Source organism: Nycticebus coucang, chromosome 8 (genome assembly GCF_027406575.1).
Source record: "Nycticebus coucang isolate mNycCou1 chromosome 8, mNycCou1.pri, whole genome shotgun sequence".
In the NCBI taxonomy this organism is placed as follows: domain Eukaryota; kingdom Metazoa; phylum Chordata; class Mammalia; order Primates; family Lorisidae; genus Nycticebus; species Nycticebus coucang.
Genome location: NC_069787.1, coordinates 85925825 through 85949427, shown reverse-complemented (window position 1 = coordinate 85949427; position 23603 = coordinate 85925825).

Genomic DNA, 23603 nt, shown 5'->3' with positions numbered 1-23603 from the left:
TTGGGGATTCATTGAGGGTACAATAAGCCAGGTTACACTGATTGCAATTGTTAGGTAAAGTCTCTCTTGCAATCAATGACATAACTTCTGATTTCAGTGGGAAGTATTGGTTTTGTTATTGAGATTTTGGTTTCCATCCAGCACCTCCTTCTCATTAATTTCTCTTTTCATTTTCTTTTCTTCTCTTCATTTTGCCTTATCATTTTAGCCTATTATCTCTTTATAACTTTATGGTATTGATTCCTAGAAAGTCCATACTTAACACTCCACTAAAAAAGCAAACTAATTTCTCAATATTTTTTCTTTTGTGTCCTGTAACAGATGATTTTCAGAGGGGTGCTATTTCCTTGAAACTTCCAGAATGCAATTATATTTCTTCATTCTTTAACATTTCTTTTAAAAGCTTACATGTTGGCCTTTTTCTCTCTATCATCAAACAGGATATATTCATTGAGATGTGGGTGAATACATCTCTTTGGTTTCTCTCACATCTCTGTTTGAAAGGAGAGTTAGTGTTAATACCTTAACATTTTCCATTTTGGGGAAACTTTCATACAGGGGTCTACCTGCCTGGTTATCTGTGTTCTAAATAACATATCACATGAAAAACAATAATTCTCTGTGTGAACTTCTAATAGGCTTATTTTTTGCTCTTTGTACAGCCAATGGTGTTTCTCTGGTGGGTATGACTCCTCTCAGAATTGATTATGTCATTTCCATCATGAACTCTATTATCACTGTCATCAACGCAGCCAATAGCATGACATACTCAGTATCTGGGGTTTGTAGTCTCTGCTTGGATGTGGAAAGATGGGGTTACAGAAGCAAGATAAAGGCGGAGGGAAGGAATTAGAAAATGAACATTAAAAAAGAAGATAAATCTTCTTGCTTCATGGAAAAGCACTCAAAGAGGCAAGTGGGCAATAGCCCTGGAACTCTAGTGTGTTCATTATTAAGTATTTACTTATTTAACACTTCTCAGGCTGTCGTGGTTTTATGAGAAAAGTAGAAAATTGTCTTTATGGTACTGAAGACAAAGGATTTGTTGAAAAAGATTTCCTCACACCTCCTAAAAAACACAAACTATAAAAACTTAAAAAAAAAAGATAAATTTTATTACTACATAGAAAGTAAAACTTACATATAATTATATCACTGCATGAAAGGGAAAAGACAAGTCATCAACTGGGAAAAGATATTTACAATACACATGCCTGACATACACAAAGGATATCTGCCTGTCACTTAGAACGAGGTCTTGTTTGGTCCAATAGAAAAATGGACAAAAAATATAAGTAGGCAATTCATGGAATTAAAAAACACCCAATAGTTGAAAAGCCTTGGATAAGATGTTTAACTTCACTAGTTATTAAAGAAATGCAAACAAAAACAATGAAGTTTATTTCACATCTATTATGTTGACATTTGAAGTCTTGTAATACCAAGTGTTTGTAAGACTGCAGATGACCAAAAACACTATTATACTGCTGATCAAAGTATAACAAATATTGGAAAGCATATTGAAAATATCCTATGAAAACCAAGTTGCACTTACCCCTCAACATGAATATATTCGAGGTATGTGGTCTAAAGCCATATTTTGCAAACTTGAACATCATCAGAACCACCTGGAGGGTTTATTTTAAAGTTTCTGATTCATTAGGTTTGGAATGAGGACTAGAAATTTACATTGCTGACCAGTTCCCAGATGATGCTGATGATGCTGGTCTAAGTACCACGCTTTTAAAATCACTGACCTTGCAAAATCCTTACATATAAGCACAATGTGGACATACAACAATGTTCATTGTATTAAATAACACAACAAAAGATGTTGTTATGTTATTTAATTATTCCTATGGTTCTAATTATCATTTGGATTTTCTCTTTGACTCGAGAGTTATTTAGAATAGCACTTTTGAACTTCCTATGTGTTTAGAGGTTTGTATTATTACTTTCAAGTTGTGGCATTGTGAACAAAGAGTGTGGAATATTGTGTGTGTGTGTGTGTGTGTGTGTGTGTTTGTGTTGCAGCAAAACAGGAAACAATTTAAATATCCATCAATAAAATAGGCAAATGTGGTGTAATGTATTCACATACTGTGAAATAATTCTGTAGTTTAAATGACAAAACTTGATATCCAGGTAGAGTCGGAGTCGCAGCCTTCCTATCCAGTCTTAGAATTTTTGTTAAGTCATTTTGGTTTCATCATTTATTCACTCAGAATTTCACAGATTTCTGTTTTCTCTCTTTTGTTTCTGTTAAACTGGTCAGAATATTTTCTATTTTATTGTATTCCTTTTTTTCAGAAAACAGCTTTTAAAGGAATTTATCACTTCTTCTGCTTTCCTGTTTTCTAATTAATTAATTTCTGTATTTTATCATCATTAATTTCTTTTCTCTATTTGATGTTCTTTTTAGAACATATTGAATGGAATCAGAAGCTCACTTATTATCATTCTGTCATTTATTAGTGACAGAATTTAGGGCTACTGATTTCCTATTTGGTGAAGCTTTGGGGCCCATTCCAATGTTGTTATGTTATTAAATTATTTCTATTGTTCTGATTATCATTTGGATTTTCTCTTTCACACAAGAGTTATTTAGAATAGCATTTTTTAAGTTCCTATGTGTTTAGAGGTTTGGATCATTACTTTCAAGTTTTGGCATTGTGAACAAAGAGTGTGGAATATTGTGCATGTATGTGTATTTTATATGTGGTAAAAAATAATAATATATTCTCTATTTAGAGAACACAAAGATCCTTGGGGACTTATTAAATAAGCTTTATTGATTTTATTATTCAAATTCTCTCTATCACAATTAATGGTTTGCCTAATCTTCCAAAGACTGAAAGGCATTTATTAAAGTTTCCCACTGTGAGAAAAATGTATGTACTTGTATACACACATAAATATATTTACTTTGACTATACCTAGAGTGAATATTAAAGTCTCCTTTTTGTCCCTCTCAGTATTTTTTTAATTTACAATGTATTTTTTTCTGAGATCATTGTTGTGACTTTGTTTTCTTTTGCACTTGATGACATATGTGTAGCCATTGTTTTAATTTAAACCTTTTCCTGTGTTTCTTGTAGACAGCTTATAGCTGGGTTTTGCTTTGGACTGACTCTAAGCATTTGTCAGATTAAACAGGAAAGTGCAACCATCAACATTTTTCAAGGTGGTGTCCTTTCTTCTTTGATCTCATTCCTATTTTCTGTCCCATGGATTCTGCCTACCCATGGATGCCTCTGAGGATCACTGTTTTGGACTGAATTGTATTCCCCCCCTCTAAATTCATGTTGACTCTTTAACCCACAATATAACTATATTTGGAGATAGAGCCAATAAGGATTTAATTAGGGTAAATGAGGCTGTAAGAGTGGAGCCATAATCTAATAGTCCCTGTAAGATGGAAAAGAGGTGCCTGAGCTCTCTCTGTCTCCCCAGGTGTACAGGTAAGGAGGCCATATGAGGACATAGTGAGCAGGTAGCTATTTGCAAGCCAGGAAGAGAAGCCTCAGGACAAACCAACCCTTCTGCCCCCTTAATCTTGAACTTCCAGCTTTTGGAAACTGAGAGAAAATAAATTTCTGTTGTTTAAGCCATTTTATCCTGTAGTTTTGTTTTGGCAGCCCAAGCTGATTAATGCAACTACACTAACATCAGTAAGCTCAATATTTATGGGAAACCGTGGTTACCCTCCAAAGACCCTCTCCTCAGCCGGTATTTCTGAGAGCCACCAGGGAGCATCACATGGGCTTGTTCTGTAGGTACTGTACAGCCCTACTATCTCTCCCTGGGCACAAGTGTTTCCCACTAACTTCTGCAGCTGCCCCAGCCTCGGAAGAACACTGCAGGCTCTTGATAGAGGATGGCAGGTGGCTGTCTCTTTTCCCTCATTGGTCCTAAGACACAGGAGCTCCTAAAATGACAAGGACTTTGTGTAGTTTGTGGACATTTTCCACCATGTAGAGAACCAACTCAGAACATAGTTATAGGTAATAAAACAAAAATAATAATGTATACAATAAATTATCACACACGTTTCACTATTTTAATATAAAAATATGAGTACATGTTAGGAAATTATATATTATTCTGTATTAGTTGCCTTTTGTAAAATAATGCTGTTATTTATTAAGACAACAGTAGAACTAGCTAACAATGGCAATTAGCAAATAACCATAGGAAAAATAAATAACTTAGTGTATATTGTATTTTTATGGTTTCTTTTTTCTTTTGATAGATCAACTTATTAATGTTTAAACTCTTGTTAAAAATTTGTAATTAATATTTACATTTTATAGACTATAGTGTTATATATTCTTAAAAGACAAATGCAAGACTTTTGAAAGGGGGAATACACTATTAAGTAAATAGTACTAATTAAACAGATATTACCTACATTTAATAAGTGATAACAATGAGTTTTTTCTTTTCATCCCATGATACAGTAAGATATCTGAACTCCCTGAAATCTTTAAGATATCTTTCTTTTTTTTTAATTAATGGTAAAAATACAGTCAATAGAAAAGTTACTTTGGTTTAGAGTTCTGCTCTGATCAAATGCATGCTACACTGATTCATGGCATTAATTCAGTGTTATGACAGAAAGCTAAATAGAACTTGAAGTCTCAACAAAAGTGTTTGACATGGAATACCTAGAATTTTACTTACTGGCAACATCAGGTTTTTAGATTTGTAGGAATTTGTTTCTAGCTCTCCAGAACAGGCCTGTGTTATTTAGTGAATGGATTAAATTTGTTGAGAGCTGGAAAGTAATTCCTGTAAGTTGTTGTGTTCTTTTTCATGATGAGATGCATTGCTTGATGCATGGTAAAAAGTATGACCATTAGCAAGACTTGACAAAATCTGCACTACATTATAATGGGTCGATACATCTGTTACCAAAATTTCCCATTTGTTTCACCCACAAGACATTTTAATTGCATTTAATTACAACTTTAATCAAGGAAACCACATAATTTTATATAGCAATCAAGGGAATGAAATGATAATGCATGTTTGTTTGCGTGGTTTGCCCTAGTTAATTAAGCAGGTCCTATTTTCAACTAAGCTTTACTGTAATTGTTTGGAGATGAAAAATCATTTGATTGATTTAGAAGTACTTGCCTGTCTCATCTTGCAGTTGGAAGATTTAGTCTTCATCTGTGATTTCACTTCTCCATCATGCTCAATCTAAAATTCTACATATCATGTAGTATGTTGTATTTTTACTCTTATCTTCCCACTTCAGTTATATGTATTTTTACATCTTTCATTACAATTACACAATGAGTTTTTCCCCCCCCCAGTGATATCTGGGTTATGCATTTGTATTGCAATTGTTCTCATTTTTATTATGTAACCTGTTAGAGAACACAGTCATAATATTCACAATGTTAAAAAATTAAGCTAGACAGGACTGCCAAAATAAAAACCACCACCAATTTGCTCTCCCCAAAACCAAAACAGTAGCAAAAAAAAAAAAAAGTTAAAATCCAAAATTTCAGAATTCTACAGATCAGCCAAAGCCTTGCAACAATGTGAAGACACTTATTTGTGAAAAAATGCATATATCAGTAAAAATAACAGGGTTCATGGCATTGTAATTTGACCTACTTCTATTCCTGTCTTCTCAACTTTGCAGTAGCCTTGAAAGTCAGCCTTGCAACCAGGAAAGCTGTGAAAACCAGCAGCCGTGGCCAGGCTCTGGGTTTAGATCTCCTCGAAAGCCCCACCCTCGGGCATTGTCTACCTTATAGCTCCTTGTATCTAAGAGCTAGAGTGAAACAAAGGTATCCACTCTTGTCACTTATAGTCTAGGCTTCAGCCAGGGTAATTAGGCAAGAAAATAAAAGAAACCCATCCAGATCAGAAAGAAAGAAGCTAAACTATTTCTATTTATAGATGATGTTTTGTATATAGAAAATCCCAAAGAAACCACAAAACATGACTAGATCTAGTGAAAAAGAGTTTGGTAAAATTGCAGGATACAAAAACAATATATAAAAATCAACTGCATTTGTATATATTTCTAATAAACAATTTGAAGATAAAATTAAGAATATAATTCCACATGTAATAGAATCAAAGAGAATAAAATACTTGTGAAAATACTTAACAGAAGTATAAGACTTGTCCATTGAAAACTGTAAAATATAGTGGAAGAAATTAAAGAACTAAATAAATGAACATTTATGGTCATGTGGCGGAAGACTTAATGTTGTTAATATTGCAATACTTGCCAAATTTATCTAGAGATTTAGTGTAATCCTGATCAAAATCCTAGAAGGCTTTTTTGCAGAAATTGAATAGCTGATTACATATGTAAATGCAACGGATCCATAATGGCCAAAGCAATCTTGAAAAGGAAGAAAAAATCTGAGGAACTCATATTGTGATTTCAAAGCTTAGTATAAAGCTACAATGATAAAGACAGGAAGTATAAGAACAGACATAAGATAAATGGAATAGGCTAGAATGTCCATAAACTCCTATATTTATAAATCAATTGATTTTTTTTCAAAGTTTTGGGGGTTTTTTTCTTCTTTTTGATTTACATTTATGATTTTTGGAATTTTTATACAAAAGATAAACTAGCATTAAAGTGACCCAAATTTTACAAATGGACATAAATATGTATTCCAGATTTTATGCCTATTCTGAAATCCATTGTCTTTCTTTTTTTTCTTTCTCCCCTAAAAATGTTTGTTCATTATTAAAGGAGCTTTTGTTTTCTAGGTCATAGAGCACCTTATTTTCTATTTTCTCTTTTTAAAAGTATGAATGAATTGATGCAATTTTTTTTTTTAATTGTTGGGGATTCATTGAGGGTACAATAAGCCAGGTTACACTGATTGCAGTTGTTAGGAGTCCCACTTGCAATCATGTCTTGCCCCCAGAAGGTGTGGCACACACCAAGGCCCCACACCCTCCCTCCTTCCCTCTCTCTGCTTTTCCTTCCCCCCATGACCTTAATTGTCATTAATTGTCCTCATATCAAAATTGAGTACATAGGATTCATGCTTCTCCATTCTTGTGGTACTTTACTAAAAATAATGTCTTCCATTTCCATCCAGGTTAATAGAAAAATGTAAAGTCTTCATTTTTTTAAATAGCTGAATAGTATTCCATGGTATACATATACCACAGCTTGTTAATCCATTCCTGAGTTGGTGGGCATTTAGGCTGTTTCCACATTTTGGCGATTGTAAATTGAGCTGCAATAAACAGTCTAGTACAAGTGTGTTTATGATAAAAGGATTTTTTTCCTTCTGGGTAGATGCCCAGTAATGGGATTGCAGGACCAAATGGGAGGTCTAGCTTGAGTGCTTTGAGGTTTCTCCATACTTCCTTCCAGAAAGGTTGTACTAGCTTGCAGTCCCACCAGCAGTGTAAAAGTGTTCCCTTCTCTCCACATCCACGCCGCCAGCATCTACAGTTTTGAGATTTTGTGATGTGGGCCATTCTCGCTGGGGTTAGATGGTATGTCAGGGTGGTTTTGATTGGCATTTCTCTAATAGATAGGGATGATGAACATTTTTTCATATGTTTGTTAGCCATTCGTCTGTCTTCTTTAGAGAAGGTTCTATTCATGTCTCTTGCCCATTGATATATGGGATTGTTGGCTTTTTTCATGTGGATTAATTTGAGTTCTCTATAGATCCTAGTTATCAAGCTTTTGTCTGATTGAAAATATGCAAATATCCTTTCCCATTGTGTAGGTTGTCTCTTTGCTTTGGTTGTTGTCTCCTTGGCTGTACAGAAGCTTTTCAGTTTAATGAAGTCCCATTTGTTTATTTTTGTTGTTGCAATTGCCATGGCAGTCTTCTTCATGAAGTCTTTCCCCAGGCCAATATCTTCCAGTGTTTTTCCTATGCTTTCTTGGAGGATTTTTATTGTTTCATGCCTTAAATTTAAGTCCGTTATCCATCTTGAATCAATTTTTGTGAGTGGGGAAAGGTGTGGGTCCAGTTTCAGTCTTTTACATGTGGAAATCCAGTTCTCCCAACACCATTTATTGAATAGGGAGTCTTTCCCCCAAGGTATGTTCTTGCTTGGTTTATCGAAGATTAGGTGGTTGTAAGATGTTAGTTTCATTTCTTGGTTTTCTATTTGATTCCAAGTGTCTATGTCTCTATTTTTGTGCCAGTACCATGCTGTCTTGAGCACTATGGCTTTGTAGTACAGACTAAAATCTGGTATGCTGATGCCCCCACCTTTATTTTTATTACTAAGAACTGCCTTAGCTATACGGGTTTTTTTCTGGTTCCATACAAAACACAGAATCATTTTTTTCCAAATCTTGAAAGTGTCAAACGATCTATGAACCAAGTGTATGGTGCCCCACGATCATACTAATGTACACAGCTATGGTTTAATAAAAATATAAAAAAAAAAAAAAGAAAGAAAGTACGATGTTGGTATTTTGATAGGAATGGCATTGAATAGGTAGATTGCTTTGGGAAGTATAGACATGTTAACAATGTTGATTCTGCCCATCCATGAGCATGGTATGTTCTTCCATTTGTTGAAATCCTCTGCTATTTCCTTTCTGAGGATTTCACAATTTTCTTTATAGAGGTCCTTCACCTCCTTCGTTACGTATATTCCTAGGTATTTCATTTTCTTTGAGACTATGGTGAAGGGAGTTGTGTCCTTAATTAGCTTCTCATCTTGACTGTTATTGGTGTATACAAAGGCTACTGACTTGTGGACATTGATTTTATATCCTGAAACATTACTGTATTTTTTGATGACTTCCAGGAGTCTTGTGGTTGAGTCTTTGGGATTCTCTAAGTATAAGATCATGTCATCAGCAAAGAGGGAGAATTTGATCTCCTCTGCTCCCATTTGGATTCCCTTTATTTCCTTGTCTTGCCTAATTGTATTGGCTAGCACTTCCAGCACTATGTTGAATACTAAAGGTGACGGAGGACAACCTTGTCTGGTTCCAGTTCTAAGAGGAAAAGTTTTCAGTTTTACTCCATTTAGTAAAATATTAGCTGTGGGTTATAATCAATTGATTTTAAACAAGGGTGCCAGAGCAATTCAATAAGGAAAGAATAGTCTTTTCAACAAAAGATTACTGTAACAACTGGTATCCACATGCAAAAAATGAAATCAGGCTTCTACTTACATCATACAAAAAAAAATTAACTCAAAATGGATAAACTTAAGAATTATAACCATAAGTCAGGGTGTGCTGGCTCATACCTGTAATGCTGGGAGGTTGAGGCAGGTGGATCACTTGAGCTCTGGCATTTAAGACCAGACTGTGCAAGAGATCCCTTTGAGACCAGATTGAACAAAAACAAAAATAACTCAATGTTGTGATAGGTTCCTATGTTCTCAGCTACTTGGGAAGCTGAGGCAAGAGGATTGGTTGAGCCCAAGAGTTTGAGGCTGTGGTGAGCCATGATGCCATAGCACTCAACCCAGGGAGAGAGAGTGAGACTCTGTCTCAAAAAAAAAAAGACTGAAAATTATAAAACTCTTACAAGAAAAATAAGAACAAATCTTTGCGACTTGAGTTAGACACTGGTTTTTAGATTTGACACCAAAAGCACAAGGAACAAAATGAAGATAAATTAGATTTATCAAAATTTAGAACTTTTTTTCAAAGAATACCATCAAGAAAGTATTACAAGACAATTTATAAAATGAGACAAAATATTTGTAAACCATGTATCTGATAAGGCATTTGTGTCCAAAATATATGAAGAACTTGCACAACTCAATAATAAAAAGATTAACAACCAAATTGAAAATGGCAAAGAATCTGCATAAACATTTCTCCAACAAAAATATACAAAAAATGGCCAATAAGTACACGGACAAATGCTTAGAATTATTAGCCATCATGGCAATGCAAATCAAACTACAATGAGCCATCACTTGACACCCACTAGGACAGTTATATTCAAAAAATCAGAAACTAGCCAGTATTAACAAGGATATAGAAGAATCAGAACACTCATACAATGCTGGTGGGAATGTAAAATGTCTCATGTGCCTTGAAAAACAGTCTGACATTCCTTTAAAATGTTAGACATAATATTACTATGTGACCAAATAGTTCCACTCTTAGCTATATATCCAAGAGAAATGAAAACATATGTCCAGGGAGATGCCATCTTTCAGTAATTCACCAAAATGATGAACACAAAGGGAAAGAGGAGAGGCACCTGATACATGTTCTCTGGGCCTTTTAGAAAACATGGAGCTGTTTCTTTGGCCATATATATGCAAATCTACAAGAAAGGTGATATTGTAGACTGGGTACTGCTAGGGAATGGGTACTGCTCAAAAAGGCATGGCACACAAGGTTACCATGGCAAACTGGAAGAGTCTACAATGTTACCCAGCATGCTGTTGGTAACGAGTTGAGGGCAAGATCCTTGCCAAGAGGATTAATGTTCATATTGAGCATATTAAGTACTCTAAGAGCAGAGATAGCTTCCTGAAACATGTGAAGGAAAATGATCAGAAAAAGAAGGAAGCCAAAGAGAAAGGTACCTGGGTTCAATTGAAGCTCCAGCCTGCTCTAACCAGAGAAGCCCACTTTGTGAGAACCAACGGAAAGGAGCCTGAGCTCCAGAACCCATTCCCTATGAATTCATGGCATAATAAGCATATAACATAGCAGACAAGAGTACCAGTGGACCCGTGTTTTTAGGTGCAAGAACCTATTTATTCCCCATGAGCTCATGGCATAACAGGTGTACAGCATAGCACACAGGATAACCAATAGACCCCATGTAACAGTGATACAAGGTGCTGGAACCTATTTCCCATGAATTCAAAAGTCAATCAACACTTTGTCACATTCAATGGCAAGGTGCCTCCCTGAGCTACTGGAACCTCTTCCCTATGAATCATGGCATGGTAGATACAAATAATAGCGTAAAAATGTTTCTTGTTCATTCACTACAAGTGTGATATTTTTTCCCCAAAGAAGTATTAAAGCAAATTTTAATGTGTCCTAAAAAAAATTTTTAAAAAGAAAAAAAGAAAACATATGTCCACACAAAAATTTGTACACAAATATCAGTATCCATAGCAGCATTATTCAAAAAGTGGAAATAACCCAAATATCCATCAATTGATAAATGAATACATAAAATGTGGTATATCAATACAATGTAATATTATTTAGCAAAAAAAAGGAATAAAGTACTGATAAACGCCATAGCATGAATGAACTTAGAAAATATGATGCTAAGTGAAAGAAGCTAGACCACATCTTGCATGATTCTATTTATATGGAATGTCCAGCACAGGCAAATCTATAAAGACAGAAAGTACATTAGTTGTTGCTTAGGGTATGTATTTGGGTAGAGGAATGGGGTAGGGGAACTGATTTCTAATAAGTATGGATTTTCTTTTGGGGTTATTAATGTGTTCCAAAGGTAGTTTGTGATAATGGCTGCACAATTATGTGAATATACCAAAAAGTAGTAAAGTGTACACTTTAAATGATTGAATTTTATGGTATGTGAATTATCTCTCTAGAAAACCGTTTAAATAAAACTAGTACGCTGGGAGGCGGAGCAAGATGGCAGCCGAGTAACAGCTTCCTTGCATCTGGGCACCGTGAGTCTGGGGAGATAGGATTCCAGGCATCTCTGGCTGGTGGGAACTGCCTATCATCACTCCTATGAGGATACAGGGAGTCAGCGAGAGACTTCTGGACCCCAAGAGGAGGACTAAAACAGTGGAAAACCGGCAAGTGGCCGCGTGTGTTCAATCCGTCTAAACCCGCCCACAACTGTAAGTTCAGTAGCAGCGAGACTGCAAACCAGAAAGGCCTTACCTGTGAACTGTTTTGATGTCCTTGGGCTTGGCACTGAGTTGAACTGCCTTGGGGAAGGCCTGAGCGGGAGTGCGGAGAACTTTGGCCATTGTCTAGGGCCCCAGTCTGAGCTGCTGAGCCAGACGGAGCTAATAGTGTTTGGCGGTGGGTCACACGGATCCATTGTCAGTGATCTGCCCCGGCAAGCTCCGCCCTCAGGGTTGCAGAGCTAGAAACGGGTGGGAGCTTGTAACCCAGCAACCAAGTAGCCTAAGGGTGGGGTCTGAGCCGCCTTGCAGCCCTAACCCTCAGGGGCAGAGTGAGACCGGTTTTGGCACACTGGGTAAGTGGATAGCCACTTCAGCAGTGATTCCAGCGAGAAAGCTGGGAAAGCTTCTGCTCAGCAAGTTTACAAGTTCAAAGTGCCTTTTAAGTGGGCTGAAGAGAGATTTAGGGTGTCTGCCTGCTGGGGTTTGAGAAATCAGCAGCCTCCAGTCGTAACAGAACTGTGACTAACATCTCATACCCCAGAAGACCACGTGTTGCCCAGACAATATTCAATAACATATACAAACTGCTTTGTTTTCGGTTGAGTATTTTTTTCTTTTTTTTTGTTTCGTTGTTTTTTTTGTTCGTTTTGTTTATTTTGACGTTGTTGATGTTCTTTTGTTTTTTAATTTCAATCTTTTCCATACAGATCCCTTTTTCTTTCTCAACTTTTCTAGTTTAATTATAATTTCCCATTGCTGCCTTTTTTAAGAACTACAACGTCATTTTTGATAGTGTTTCTACCGCTATCATTTGGTTTTTCACCCAATTGTATCCCCGTAAAGTTTTCTGTTTGCTTGTTTTGGTTTGATTTATAGCATTTTTGTCTTTCCTCTCTACTTGGTGGAGGTGGGGTACTGTGTCTGATCAGGTTAGCAAAGAGCTGCTGACCTCAAGGGAACCACCCAACTGGGCACTCCCAGAAGGTGGGGTTTTTTAAGGTTGTGTCAAAGTACCCTACTGTACACCTATATTGCCCTGTCTCCCTCTTTCTGTACCTCTCTTATTTTTGTCAATATTCCTTATCCCCACACCCTCTCCTTTCTATATCTTTCTTTTTTTTCCTATCACTCGGTTCTCCTTTCTTTCATCCCTTTTTTGCTCCTCAACCTTCTCACCCTTCTGGTCCTATAACCCTTAGTACACAGGCACAAGAACTTAAAGAGCAAGAGGAAGTGAAAGGAAAATTAGGGCAAGGAAACAGATAAAAGAAATCACTCATGAGGAAGAATCAGCAGAAAACTCCAGGCAACATGAAGAACCAGTCCAGAACAACCCCGCCAAGGGACCATGAGGTAGCTACTGCAGAGGATTCCACCTATACAGAAATGTTAGGAATGACAGAAAGGGAATTTAGAATACACATGTTGAAAACAATGAAAGAAATGATGGAAACAATGAAGGAAACTGCTAATAAAGTGGAAAATAACCAAAAGGAAATCCAAAAACAGAATCAAATCAGAGATGAACGATATGAAGAATATAAAAAGGATATAGCAGAGCTGAAGGAAATGAAACAGTCAATCAGGGAACTTAAAGATGCAATGGAAAGTATCAGCAACAGGTTAGACCATGCAGAAGAAAGAATTTCAGAGGTAGAAGACAAAGTTTTTGAGATAACTCAGATAGTAAAAGAGGCAGAAAAGAAGAGAGAGAAAGCAGAACATTCACTGTCAGAATTATGGGACTTTATGAAGCGTTCCAACATACGAGTTATAGGAATTCCAGAAGGGGAACAAGAATGCCCCACAGGAACGGAAGCCATACTAGAGAATATTATAAAAGAAAATTTCCCAAACATCACCAAAGATTCTGACACACTGCTTTCAGAGGGATATCGGACCCCAGGTCGCCTCAACTCTAACCGAGCATCGCCAAGACACATTGTGATGAACCTATCCAAAGTCAAGACAAAAGAAAAGATTCTGCAAGCTGCCAGGAGTAAGCGCCAGTTGACCTACAGGGGCAAATCCATCAGAGTGACCGCAGACTTCTCTAATGAAACTTTCCAAGCAAGAAGACAATGGTCATCTACCTTTAATCTACTTAAACAGAACAATTTTCAGCCCAGAATTCTGTACCCTGCTAAGCTAAGCTTCAAAATTGACAGGAAATCAAATCATTTACGGATATACAAACATTGAGGAAATTCGCCACAACAAGACCAGCTCTACTGGAAATACTTCAACCTGTTCTGCACACTGACCACCACAATGGATCAGCAGCAAAGTAAGAACTCAGAAATCAAAGGACAGAACCTAACCTCCACACTGATGCAAAAGATAAAACTAAGCAATGGACTCGCACCAAATAAGATGAATAGAATACTACCACACTTATCAATTATCTCCATAAATGTTAATGGCCTGAATTCCCCACTGAAGAGACATAGATTGGCTGACTGGATTAAAAACCACAAGCCATCCATTTGCTGTCTGCAAGAAACACACCTGCCTTCAAAAGACAAATTAAAGCTCTGAGTCAAGCGTTGGAAGACAATTTTTCAGGCAAATGGAATTCAGAAGAAAAGAGGAGTTGCAATCTTATTTTCAGATACATGTGGATTTAAAGCAACTAAAGTCAAAAAAGGCAAAGATGGTCACTTTATATTGGTCAAGGGAAAACTACAACAAGAAGACATTTCAATTCTAAATATTTATGCACCCAATTTAAATGCTCCCACATTCTTGAAGCAGACCTTACTCAGTCTGAGCCATATGATATCTGATAATACCATCATAACAGGGGACTTTAATACACCTCTTACAGAGCTGGACAGATCCTCTAAACAGAAATTAAACAAAGATATAAGAGATTTAAATGAGACCTTAGACCAACTATGCTTGATAGACGCATATAGAACACTCCACCCCAAAGGCAAAGAATATACATTCTTCTCATCACCCCATGGAACATTCTCCAAAATTGATCATATCCTGGGACACAAAACAAATATCAACAGAATCAAAAGAATTGAAATTTTACCTTGTATCTTCTCAGACCATAAGGCACTAAAGGTGGAACTCAACTCTAACAAAAATGCTCGACCCCACCCAAAGGCATGGAAATTAAACAATCTTCTGTTGAATAACACATGGGTGCAGGAAGAAATAAAACAGGAAATCATTAACTTCCTTGAGCATAACAACAATGAAGACACAAGCTACCAAAACCTCTGGGATACTGCCAAAGCAGTTTTGAGAGGAAAATTCATCGCTTTAGATGCCTACATTCGAAAAACAGAAAGAGAACACATCAACAATCTCACAAGAGATCTTATGGAATTGGAAAAAGAAGAACAATCTAAGCCTAAACTCAGTAGAAGAAAAGAAATATCCAAAATCAAATCAGAGATCAATGAAATTAAAAACAAAAGAATCATTCAGAAAATTAATGAAACAAGGAGTTGGTTTTTTGAAAAAATAAATAAAATAGATAAACCATTGGCCAGACTAACTAGAAATAGAAAAGTAAAATCTCTAGCAACCTCAATCAGAAACGATAAAGGGGAAATAACAACTGATCCCACAGAGATACAAGAGATCATCTCTGAATACTACCAGAAACTCTATGCCCAGAAATTTGACAATGTGAAGGAAATGGATCAATATTTGGAATCACACCCTCTCCCTAGACTTAGCCAGGAAGAAATAGAGCTCCTGAACAGACCAATTTCAAGCACTGAGATCAAAGAAACAATAAAAAAGCTTCCAACTAAAAAATGCCCTGGTCCAGATGGCTTCACTCCAGAATTCTATCAAACCTTCAAGGAAGAGCTTATTCCTGTACTGCAGAAATTATTGCAAAAAACTGAGGAAGAAGGAATCTTCCCCAACACATTCTATGAAGCAAACATCACCCTGATACCAAAACCAGGAAAAGACCCAAACAAAAAGGAGAATTTCAGACCAATCTCACTCATGAACATAGACGCAAAAATTCTCAACAAAATCCTAGCCAATAGATTACAGCTTATCATCAAAAAAGTCATTCATCATGATCAAGTAGGCTTCATCCCAGGGATGCAAGGCTGGTTTAACATACGCAAGTCCATAAACGTTATCCACCATATTAACAGAGGCAAAAATAAAGATCACATGATCCTCTCAATAGATGCAGAAAAAGCATTTGATAAAATCCAGCATTCTTTTCTAATTAGAACACTGAAGAGTATAGGCATAGGTGGCACATTTCTAAAACTGATTGAAGCTATCTATGACAAACCCACTGCCAATATTTTACCGAATGGAGTAAAACTGAAAGCTTTTCCTCTTAGAACTGGAACCAGACAAGGTTGTCCTCTGTCACCTTTACTATTCAACATAGTGCTGGAAGTTCTAGCCAATACACTTAGGCAAGACAAGGAAATAAAGGGAATCCAAATGGGAGCAGAGGAGGTCAAACTCTCCCTCTTTGCTGACGACATGATCTTATACTTAGAGAACCCCAAAGACTCAACCACAAGACTCCTAGAAGTCATCAAAAAATACAGTAATGTTTCAGGATATAAAATCAATGTCCACAAGTCAGTAGCCTTTGTGTACACCAATAACAGTCAAGATGAGAAGCTAATTAAGGACACAACTCCCTTCACCATAGTTTCAAAGAAAATGAAATACCTAGGAATATACCTAACGAAGGAGGTGAAGGACCTCTATAAAGAAAACTATGAACTCCTCAGAAAGGAAATAGCAGAGGATATTAACAAATGGAAGAACATACCATGTTCATGGATTGGAAGAATCAACACTGTTAAAATGTCTATACTTCCCAAAGCAGTCTACCTATTCAATGCCATTCCTATCAAAGTACCTACATCGTACTTTCAAGATTTGGAAAAAATGATTCTGCGTTTTGTATTGAACCGGAAAAAACCCCGTATAGCTAAGGCAGTTCTTAGTAACAAAAATAAAGCTGGGGGCATCAGCATACCAGATTTTAGTCTGTACTACAAAGCCATAGTGCTCAAGACAGCATGGTACTGGCACAAAAACAGAGACATAGACACTTGGAATCGAATTGAACACCAAGAAATGAAACTAACATCTTACAACCACCTAATCTTCGATAAACCAAACAAGAACTTACCTTGGGGGAAAGACTCCCTATTCAATAAATGGTGTTGGGAGAACTGGATGTCTACATGGAAAAGACTGAAACTGGACCCACACCTTTCTCCACTCACAAAAATTGATTCAAGATGGATAAAGGACTTAAATTTAAGGCATGAAACAATAAAAATCCTCAAAGAAAGCATAGGAAAAACACTGGAAGATATTGGCCTGGGGGAAGACTTCATGAAGAAGACTGCCATGGCAATTGCAACAACAACAAAAGTAAACAAATGGGACTTCATTAAACTGAAAAGCTTCTGTACAGCTAAGGAGACAATAACCAAAGCAAAGAGACAACCCACACAATGGGAAAGGATATTTGCATATTTTCAATCAGACAAAAGCTTGATAACCAGGATCTATAGAGAACTCAAATTAATCCACATGAAAAAAGCCAACAATCCCTTATATCAATGGGCAAGAGACATGAATAGAACTTTCTCTAAAGACGACAGATGAATGGCTAACAAACACATGAAAAAATGTTCATCATCTCTGGGCGGCGCCTGTGGCTCAGTCGGTAAGGCGCCAGCCCCATATACCGAGGGTGACGGGTTCAAACCCGGCCCCGGCCAAACTGCAACCAAAAAATAGCCGGACGTTGTGGCGGGTGCCTGTAGTCCCAGCTACTCGGGAGGCTGAGGCAAGAGAATCGCTTGCGCCCAGGAGTTGGAGGTTGCTGTGAGCCGTGTGAGGCCATGCACTCTACCGAGGGCCATAAAAGTGAGACCCTGTCTCTACAAAAAAAAAAAAAAAAATGTTCATCATCTCTATATATTAGAGAAATGCAAATCAAAACATCCCTGAGATATCATCTAACCCCAGTGAGAATGGCCCACATCACAAAATCTCAAAACTGCAGATGCTGGCGTGGATGTGGAGAGAAGGGAACACTTTTACACTGCTGGTGGGACTGCAAACTAGTACAACCTTTCTGGAAGGAAGTATGGAGAAACCTCAAAGCACTCAACCTAGACCTCCCATTCGATTCTGCAATCCCATTACTGGGCATCTACCCAGAAGGAAAGAAATCCTTTTATCATAAGGACACTTGTACTAGACTGTTTATTGCAGCTCAATTTACAATCGCCAAAATGTGGAAAGAGCCTAAATGCCCACCAACCCAGGAATGGATTAACAAGCTGTGGTATATGTATACCATGGAATACTATTCAGCCATTAAAAAAAATGGAGACTTTACATCCTTCGTATTAACCTGGATGGAAGTGGAAGACATTATTCTTAGTAAAGCATCACAAGAATGGAGAAGCATGAATCCTATGTACTCAATCTTAATATGAGGACAATTAATGACAATTAAGGTTATGGGGGGGGAAGCAGAAAGAGGGATGGAGGGAGGGGGGTGGGGCCTTAGTGTGTGTCACACTTTATGGGGGCAAGAGATGATTGCAAGAGGGACTTTACCTAACAATTGCAATCAGTGTAACTGGCTTATTGTACCCTCAATGAATCCCCAACAATAAAAAAAAAATAATAATAATAATAAATAAATAAATAAAACTAGTACTATTTCCATAAAAGCTCAAGAATTAATCCACACACAAAATAAAGACAATGCACTTAAATCACACAGTTAAGTCCCATTACCTACAGTGATGCAACAATAAATGACCTGTTGCTGTGAACAGCAAATCATGGCTGCCAAAATCATTCGGGGAAAAACCTGACAGCACATATGAAAAGTATCAATTGGACACTAAACATAGTTTTGCTTTCAGCCCCTGTATTGGGGACTGCCATATAGATTTAATATTTCTTCCAACTTTTGCACTTGTTAATAAAATCAAAACTTTTCTTAGTCAGGGAGGGGTTTCCTGCTAAACCAGGACAATTCCGGGCAAACTAGGATGGTTGATCACTCTATCTGTGGACAAGGTGAAAAAAAAGGGCTTTCTTTTCCTGTGTCATACTCTGGGTGAAGACATCAAACTGGACTACTTAGACCCTAGTGTCTTGCAGAATTTTTATCCCTAAAGTATTTCATCTTCTTTGTTGCTGTCATGAGAGAGACCTTTCCTTTTGTATTATCTGTTTATTCTAGTTCATTTTTGTTCTACAATTTTTACATCGATATTCCTAAATGATCAGATTATCTGACAAGAGAAACTATCTGGGCTTGGTGACTAGAGGTTGTTTCAGTCTTGATTTCTTTTCTGATTTTTGGTCTGCTTAGAACTCTCATCTCTTCTAGGGTGAATTGTGGTAATTTCTATGTTTTCTAAGACAGTTAATCATTTCATTCAGGCTTCAATTTAATTCATACCTAGGTTTGTCAAGCATTCCCTGAAATTTTTTTTAATGTCCTCTATAGCTCTTGTTAATTTCCCTATTTTTTCTTTTTTATTTCTAATTTAAGTGGTTTGCCACTGTTTTTATTTATTGTTTCTTCTTTTTTTGCCTTGTCGTTTATTAATTTCAGCTTTTTTCTTCATTATTTTTATGCTTTTCGTATGTTACGCTTGATATTTTTTCCTGACTTCTCAAATACATTTTTGTTGAATTGTCATTTGTAGTTTATAATATATATGTTTATGGATTTATTTTCCTGTGAAATCAGCTTTGATCATCTTCCATTAATTCCAAAAGGTGTATTTCATTATATTATTGCTAATTTCTAAATTTGTAATTTCAGTTTCAATTTTCTCATTGGCCCCAAAACTAAGAGGGAAATACAGGGTTTTAAATTTAGGTTTTAAATTTAGGGTTTAAATTTAGGTTTTAAATTTAAATACAGGTTTTAATTAAATTATCAGATAATTTAATTACTCTAATAAATATGACATTGCTCATCATGCATTCATTTATTTATGAATGTAATAAATAGCATTCATCGTGCTAGATGTATGAGTCAAGATCCTAGCAGGAAGATAGCACACTGAAAAAGATAAAACTGAACAGAATTGAATGAGGAAACTCCATATAGACATGTGGGCTAGCTGAAGGAAACCAGAAAAGATGGTGAGGTGTCCAGAAAGTAGCAATAGTGGAAATCTGTTACCAACCCTAGGCCTGAAGGGACATTGTGGGGAATGTCTCTGGATCCTGTGAAAGATAGAGCCACCCAGGAGGGACCCCCAAGGAACTGTAGCCACAGAGAAACACTGCCACTTTGCACCTGCAGCAATGGAGAAGAGAGGAGGGAGTAATTACTCCAATCCTCCTTCCACTCCACCTTCCATCCTCTGCCCACTCCCAGTGGCTGAACATACTCTGAAAGCAGAGGACCTGAGAACCCAAGAGATGCCATCTGCCAAGGTCTGTGACAAAAGGACACAAAATGGGGTTGAAAAGGGAGGAGAAAAAAATCTGGGAGCAAAAACTGGGATTAGCTAGCACCTCAAGTAATTATTCTGCTCATATTTAAACATCAGGAATAGATGTAAACTCTTTTAATGTGGTCTCCTAATGTGATGAATTCTTTTTATAACTTCCTAATTTCAAAGAACTTTTACCTTTCTAGAACCTGGAACCCTGCTTGATCACGATGGATATTCTTTTCACTTCAGGACAAGATATTTTTGAGTTGTAACCTATTTATTTAGAATTTTTATAACTGTACTTATAAAAGAGATTGGTTTGTGTTTTTGTGTAATGCAATTATCATAGTTTAGTATCAGAGTTACACTTACTTTGTGAAATGACGCAAAAGATTTTCACATTTTTATGTTCTGAAATAATTTACACAGCAAAACAAAACACTATTCCTTAAAGGTTTTTTAAAAAAATTACTCAATCATGTTCCTACAAAGAACTGGTGACTTTTCTTTTAGGTAATTTTTGGATGACTTTTTAGGGTCTTCCGTAATTATTGAGCTGAACAGGTTTTCTACTTTTGAAGCCAATTTTGGTCACTTACAATTTCCTAGGAAACGATACTTTGCCTGGAGATTCATTTTCCCCTGGAAATGATTTATTCATGTTTCATTTTTCTCAAACTTGGGGGTTTATATGGACTTTGTAAAGGATTTTTGTATCTTCCAGGGTGGTCCACAGGGTGGTTGTGGCTATAGCATAGAGAGACACCTCAAAGGCTTGGTCAAAACAGTTAAAACATTTAAGAGGGGTTTAATCTTGAAGATAGGATTGCTCAGGCCTCTCAGGCTGTTGACAAATGCCACACCCCTGTGGTGCTGACCACATGAGAACATGCTTGAGATGTCCTTCCAGAGTGATTCACCATGTGGCTGCATAACCTCAGCACCTGCCTAGCCAGGAAACTGACCTCTGAAAACTGTGGCTGTGATTTAGCATTTCTGCCAAGCAAAAGCAACAAGGAAATATGTGAGAGGAAGAGAAAGAAAGGGAAGGAGGGAGCACATGCAAGGGTGAGCCCTGATGCGTCTGCCTCGATAGCACTTTCCTGTCGGCCTTGGTGCTCCCACATTGGATGTATCATTGTGAGTAGCCTTGCTGGGCTTCAGTTATCTGACTGTGAAATGAAGGCTCTGAGGCCTTTCTAGATTTATGTTTCTATTAACAGATCCCCCTAGGAGTTAACTAAGCACAAACAAGTTCATACCTCAACTTCGGCATGCACTCATGCGCGCTCTCTCTCTATTTCATAAAAAACTGACGCAACTGCTTAAGTAACAGTGTTTGAGATCTGATCTAATTCAGGAGGGACCAAAAGGTCCTTCTGTTTCCCAGTATCTTCCCATCAACCAGCCTTGGACTCAAAAGTTTCCCACTCAGAGGGATTTAAGGTGTGAGAAGCCTAAACAAGAATTTTGTCCTGAAGAAACAACATTTTGAGTACTTAACACCTTCATGTGTTCTAATGCATCCCATTGGCAAGGTTGTTAGCTGACAGGATGTTCTGATGGGGAAGAAGAGAGCCAGCCTGAAATGACAAACACACTTTCAGGGGATGGGTGGGGAAGGTGTACAATTGGCAGGCAGGTGACAACATGATATTTACTTGGTTCCTTGCCCAAGATGGAGATGAAATACAATGCTGTCTTAGCTCGGGAAACTGTAACAAATTATCACAGACTGGGTGGCTTAAAAAATAGATATTTATTTGTCACAGTTCTGGAAGCTGGGAAGTTCAAGAAGGTGCTGGCATATTTGGTTCCTGGTGAAGGCTTCTTCTCTTCCTGGCATATAGACAGCTACCTTATTACTGTGTCTTCACACGTTTTTTCTTCCATGTGTTAGTGTAGAAAGAGGAAAGAGATCTTCCTCCTCTTACTAGGGCACTAATCCCATCATAAGGGCCCCATCATCATGACTTAATCTAAACCTAATTACTGCCCCAAAGGCCACTACATTAGGGATTAGAGCTTTAGAATATGAGTTTTGGGGGGACACAAACATTCAACCTATAAAAAACACAAATTAGCCTGCAAGGGTTTGAGGATTGTTAAGCATTAAAGACTCTGGCAAGGTAGCATGAATTACATGGTCATTAGAAGCCCTCAGGCTAGGTTTCTATCCCAGTTCTGCCACTCACTAGTAAGTTATTAAACTTCTGTAAGTCTCTCTCTCTTCATTTGCAAAACAGGAATAATAATGCCTATCTTTAGGGCTGATAGTAGAGTTAAGTGAAATGATGTTTTGAAAGTAATTAAGCACAGTGGCTGGCATGAATGAGAACTTAATCAATATATTGATTACTATCATACATTCCAGTTTTTCCACCATTCCTCTCTAGAAGCCGTTTTTCATAATTTAATTAATCACAAGAATTTTTGTGGTCCTGCTGTGCTGGTAATTTGGGGCTTTAAGGAAGAATACTCCCTTCCCTCAAACAACTTCCTATCCAGTGCAGAAGACAGACTGTACACAACCAAGTAAAATATAAAGCAAAACAAGCATGAGAAGCAAATATAAGTGTCCCAACATACTGTGGGGATGCCTAGGAGGGAACAATGGGCTGTTGGAGTGAGAGTCAGGGAATGGATTGGGGAAGGATTCTTGGAAGAGACAGCATGTGAATTAGGCCAAACAATCTGATAAAGACTTCTTGTCTAATACCCTCACTTTATAATTAAGGGCCCAGACAGGTTAAAAAATCTCCAGACTATCAATACCCACTCCATATTGGGCACAGACCATGTGTCAGTCATTGTTAAGCTTGACTTCTTAAACCTCACAGTGACCCCATAAAGTGAGGATTCTTATCATCCCCATTTTATAGATGAAGAAACCAAAGCATAAAGAAGTAAAAAAAAAAAAAAAAATTGGTCCAAGGTCACATAGCTTCTGAGTGGTACAAAAAGAACTCAACCCCATGTATTCCTCTCCAAAGCCACCATTTCTTTCTTAGTGACAGAGCTGCAGCATGAGCACCCAACTTGTGACTGAAACTCTGTGCTTGCTCATTTTTCTACACAACCATTTGTGAGCAAAAGAGAAATATTTAGGAGGTAGAGAATTCTGGGTAAACTCACCAGGTTGAGACCAAAGCAGGAGTAAAAGTATGACATCAGAATGTGAGGTTCTTGGAAGAGTGTGGGAGTTGCTACAGCTGAATGAATTAATTAATGATAGGCTCCAGCTTGGGTGCCTGCTCCATGACAGTTTGACACCTCAGGTGAGGGAGAAGCCAGGACCAGCAATATTTTTATACATTTTAGGAGTAAGGAAAGCCAAAGAGTGGTCTCAGAGAATCCCTC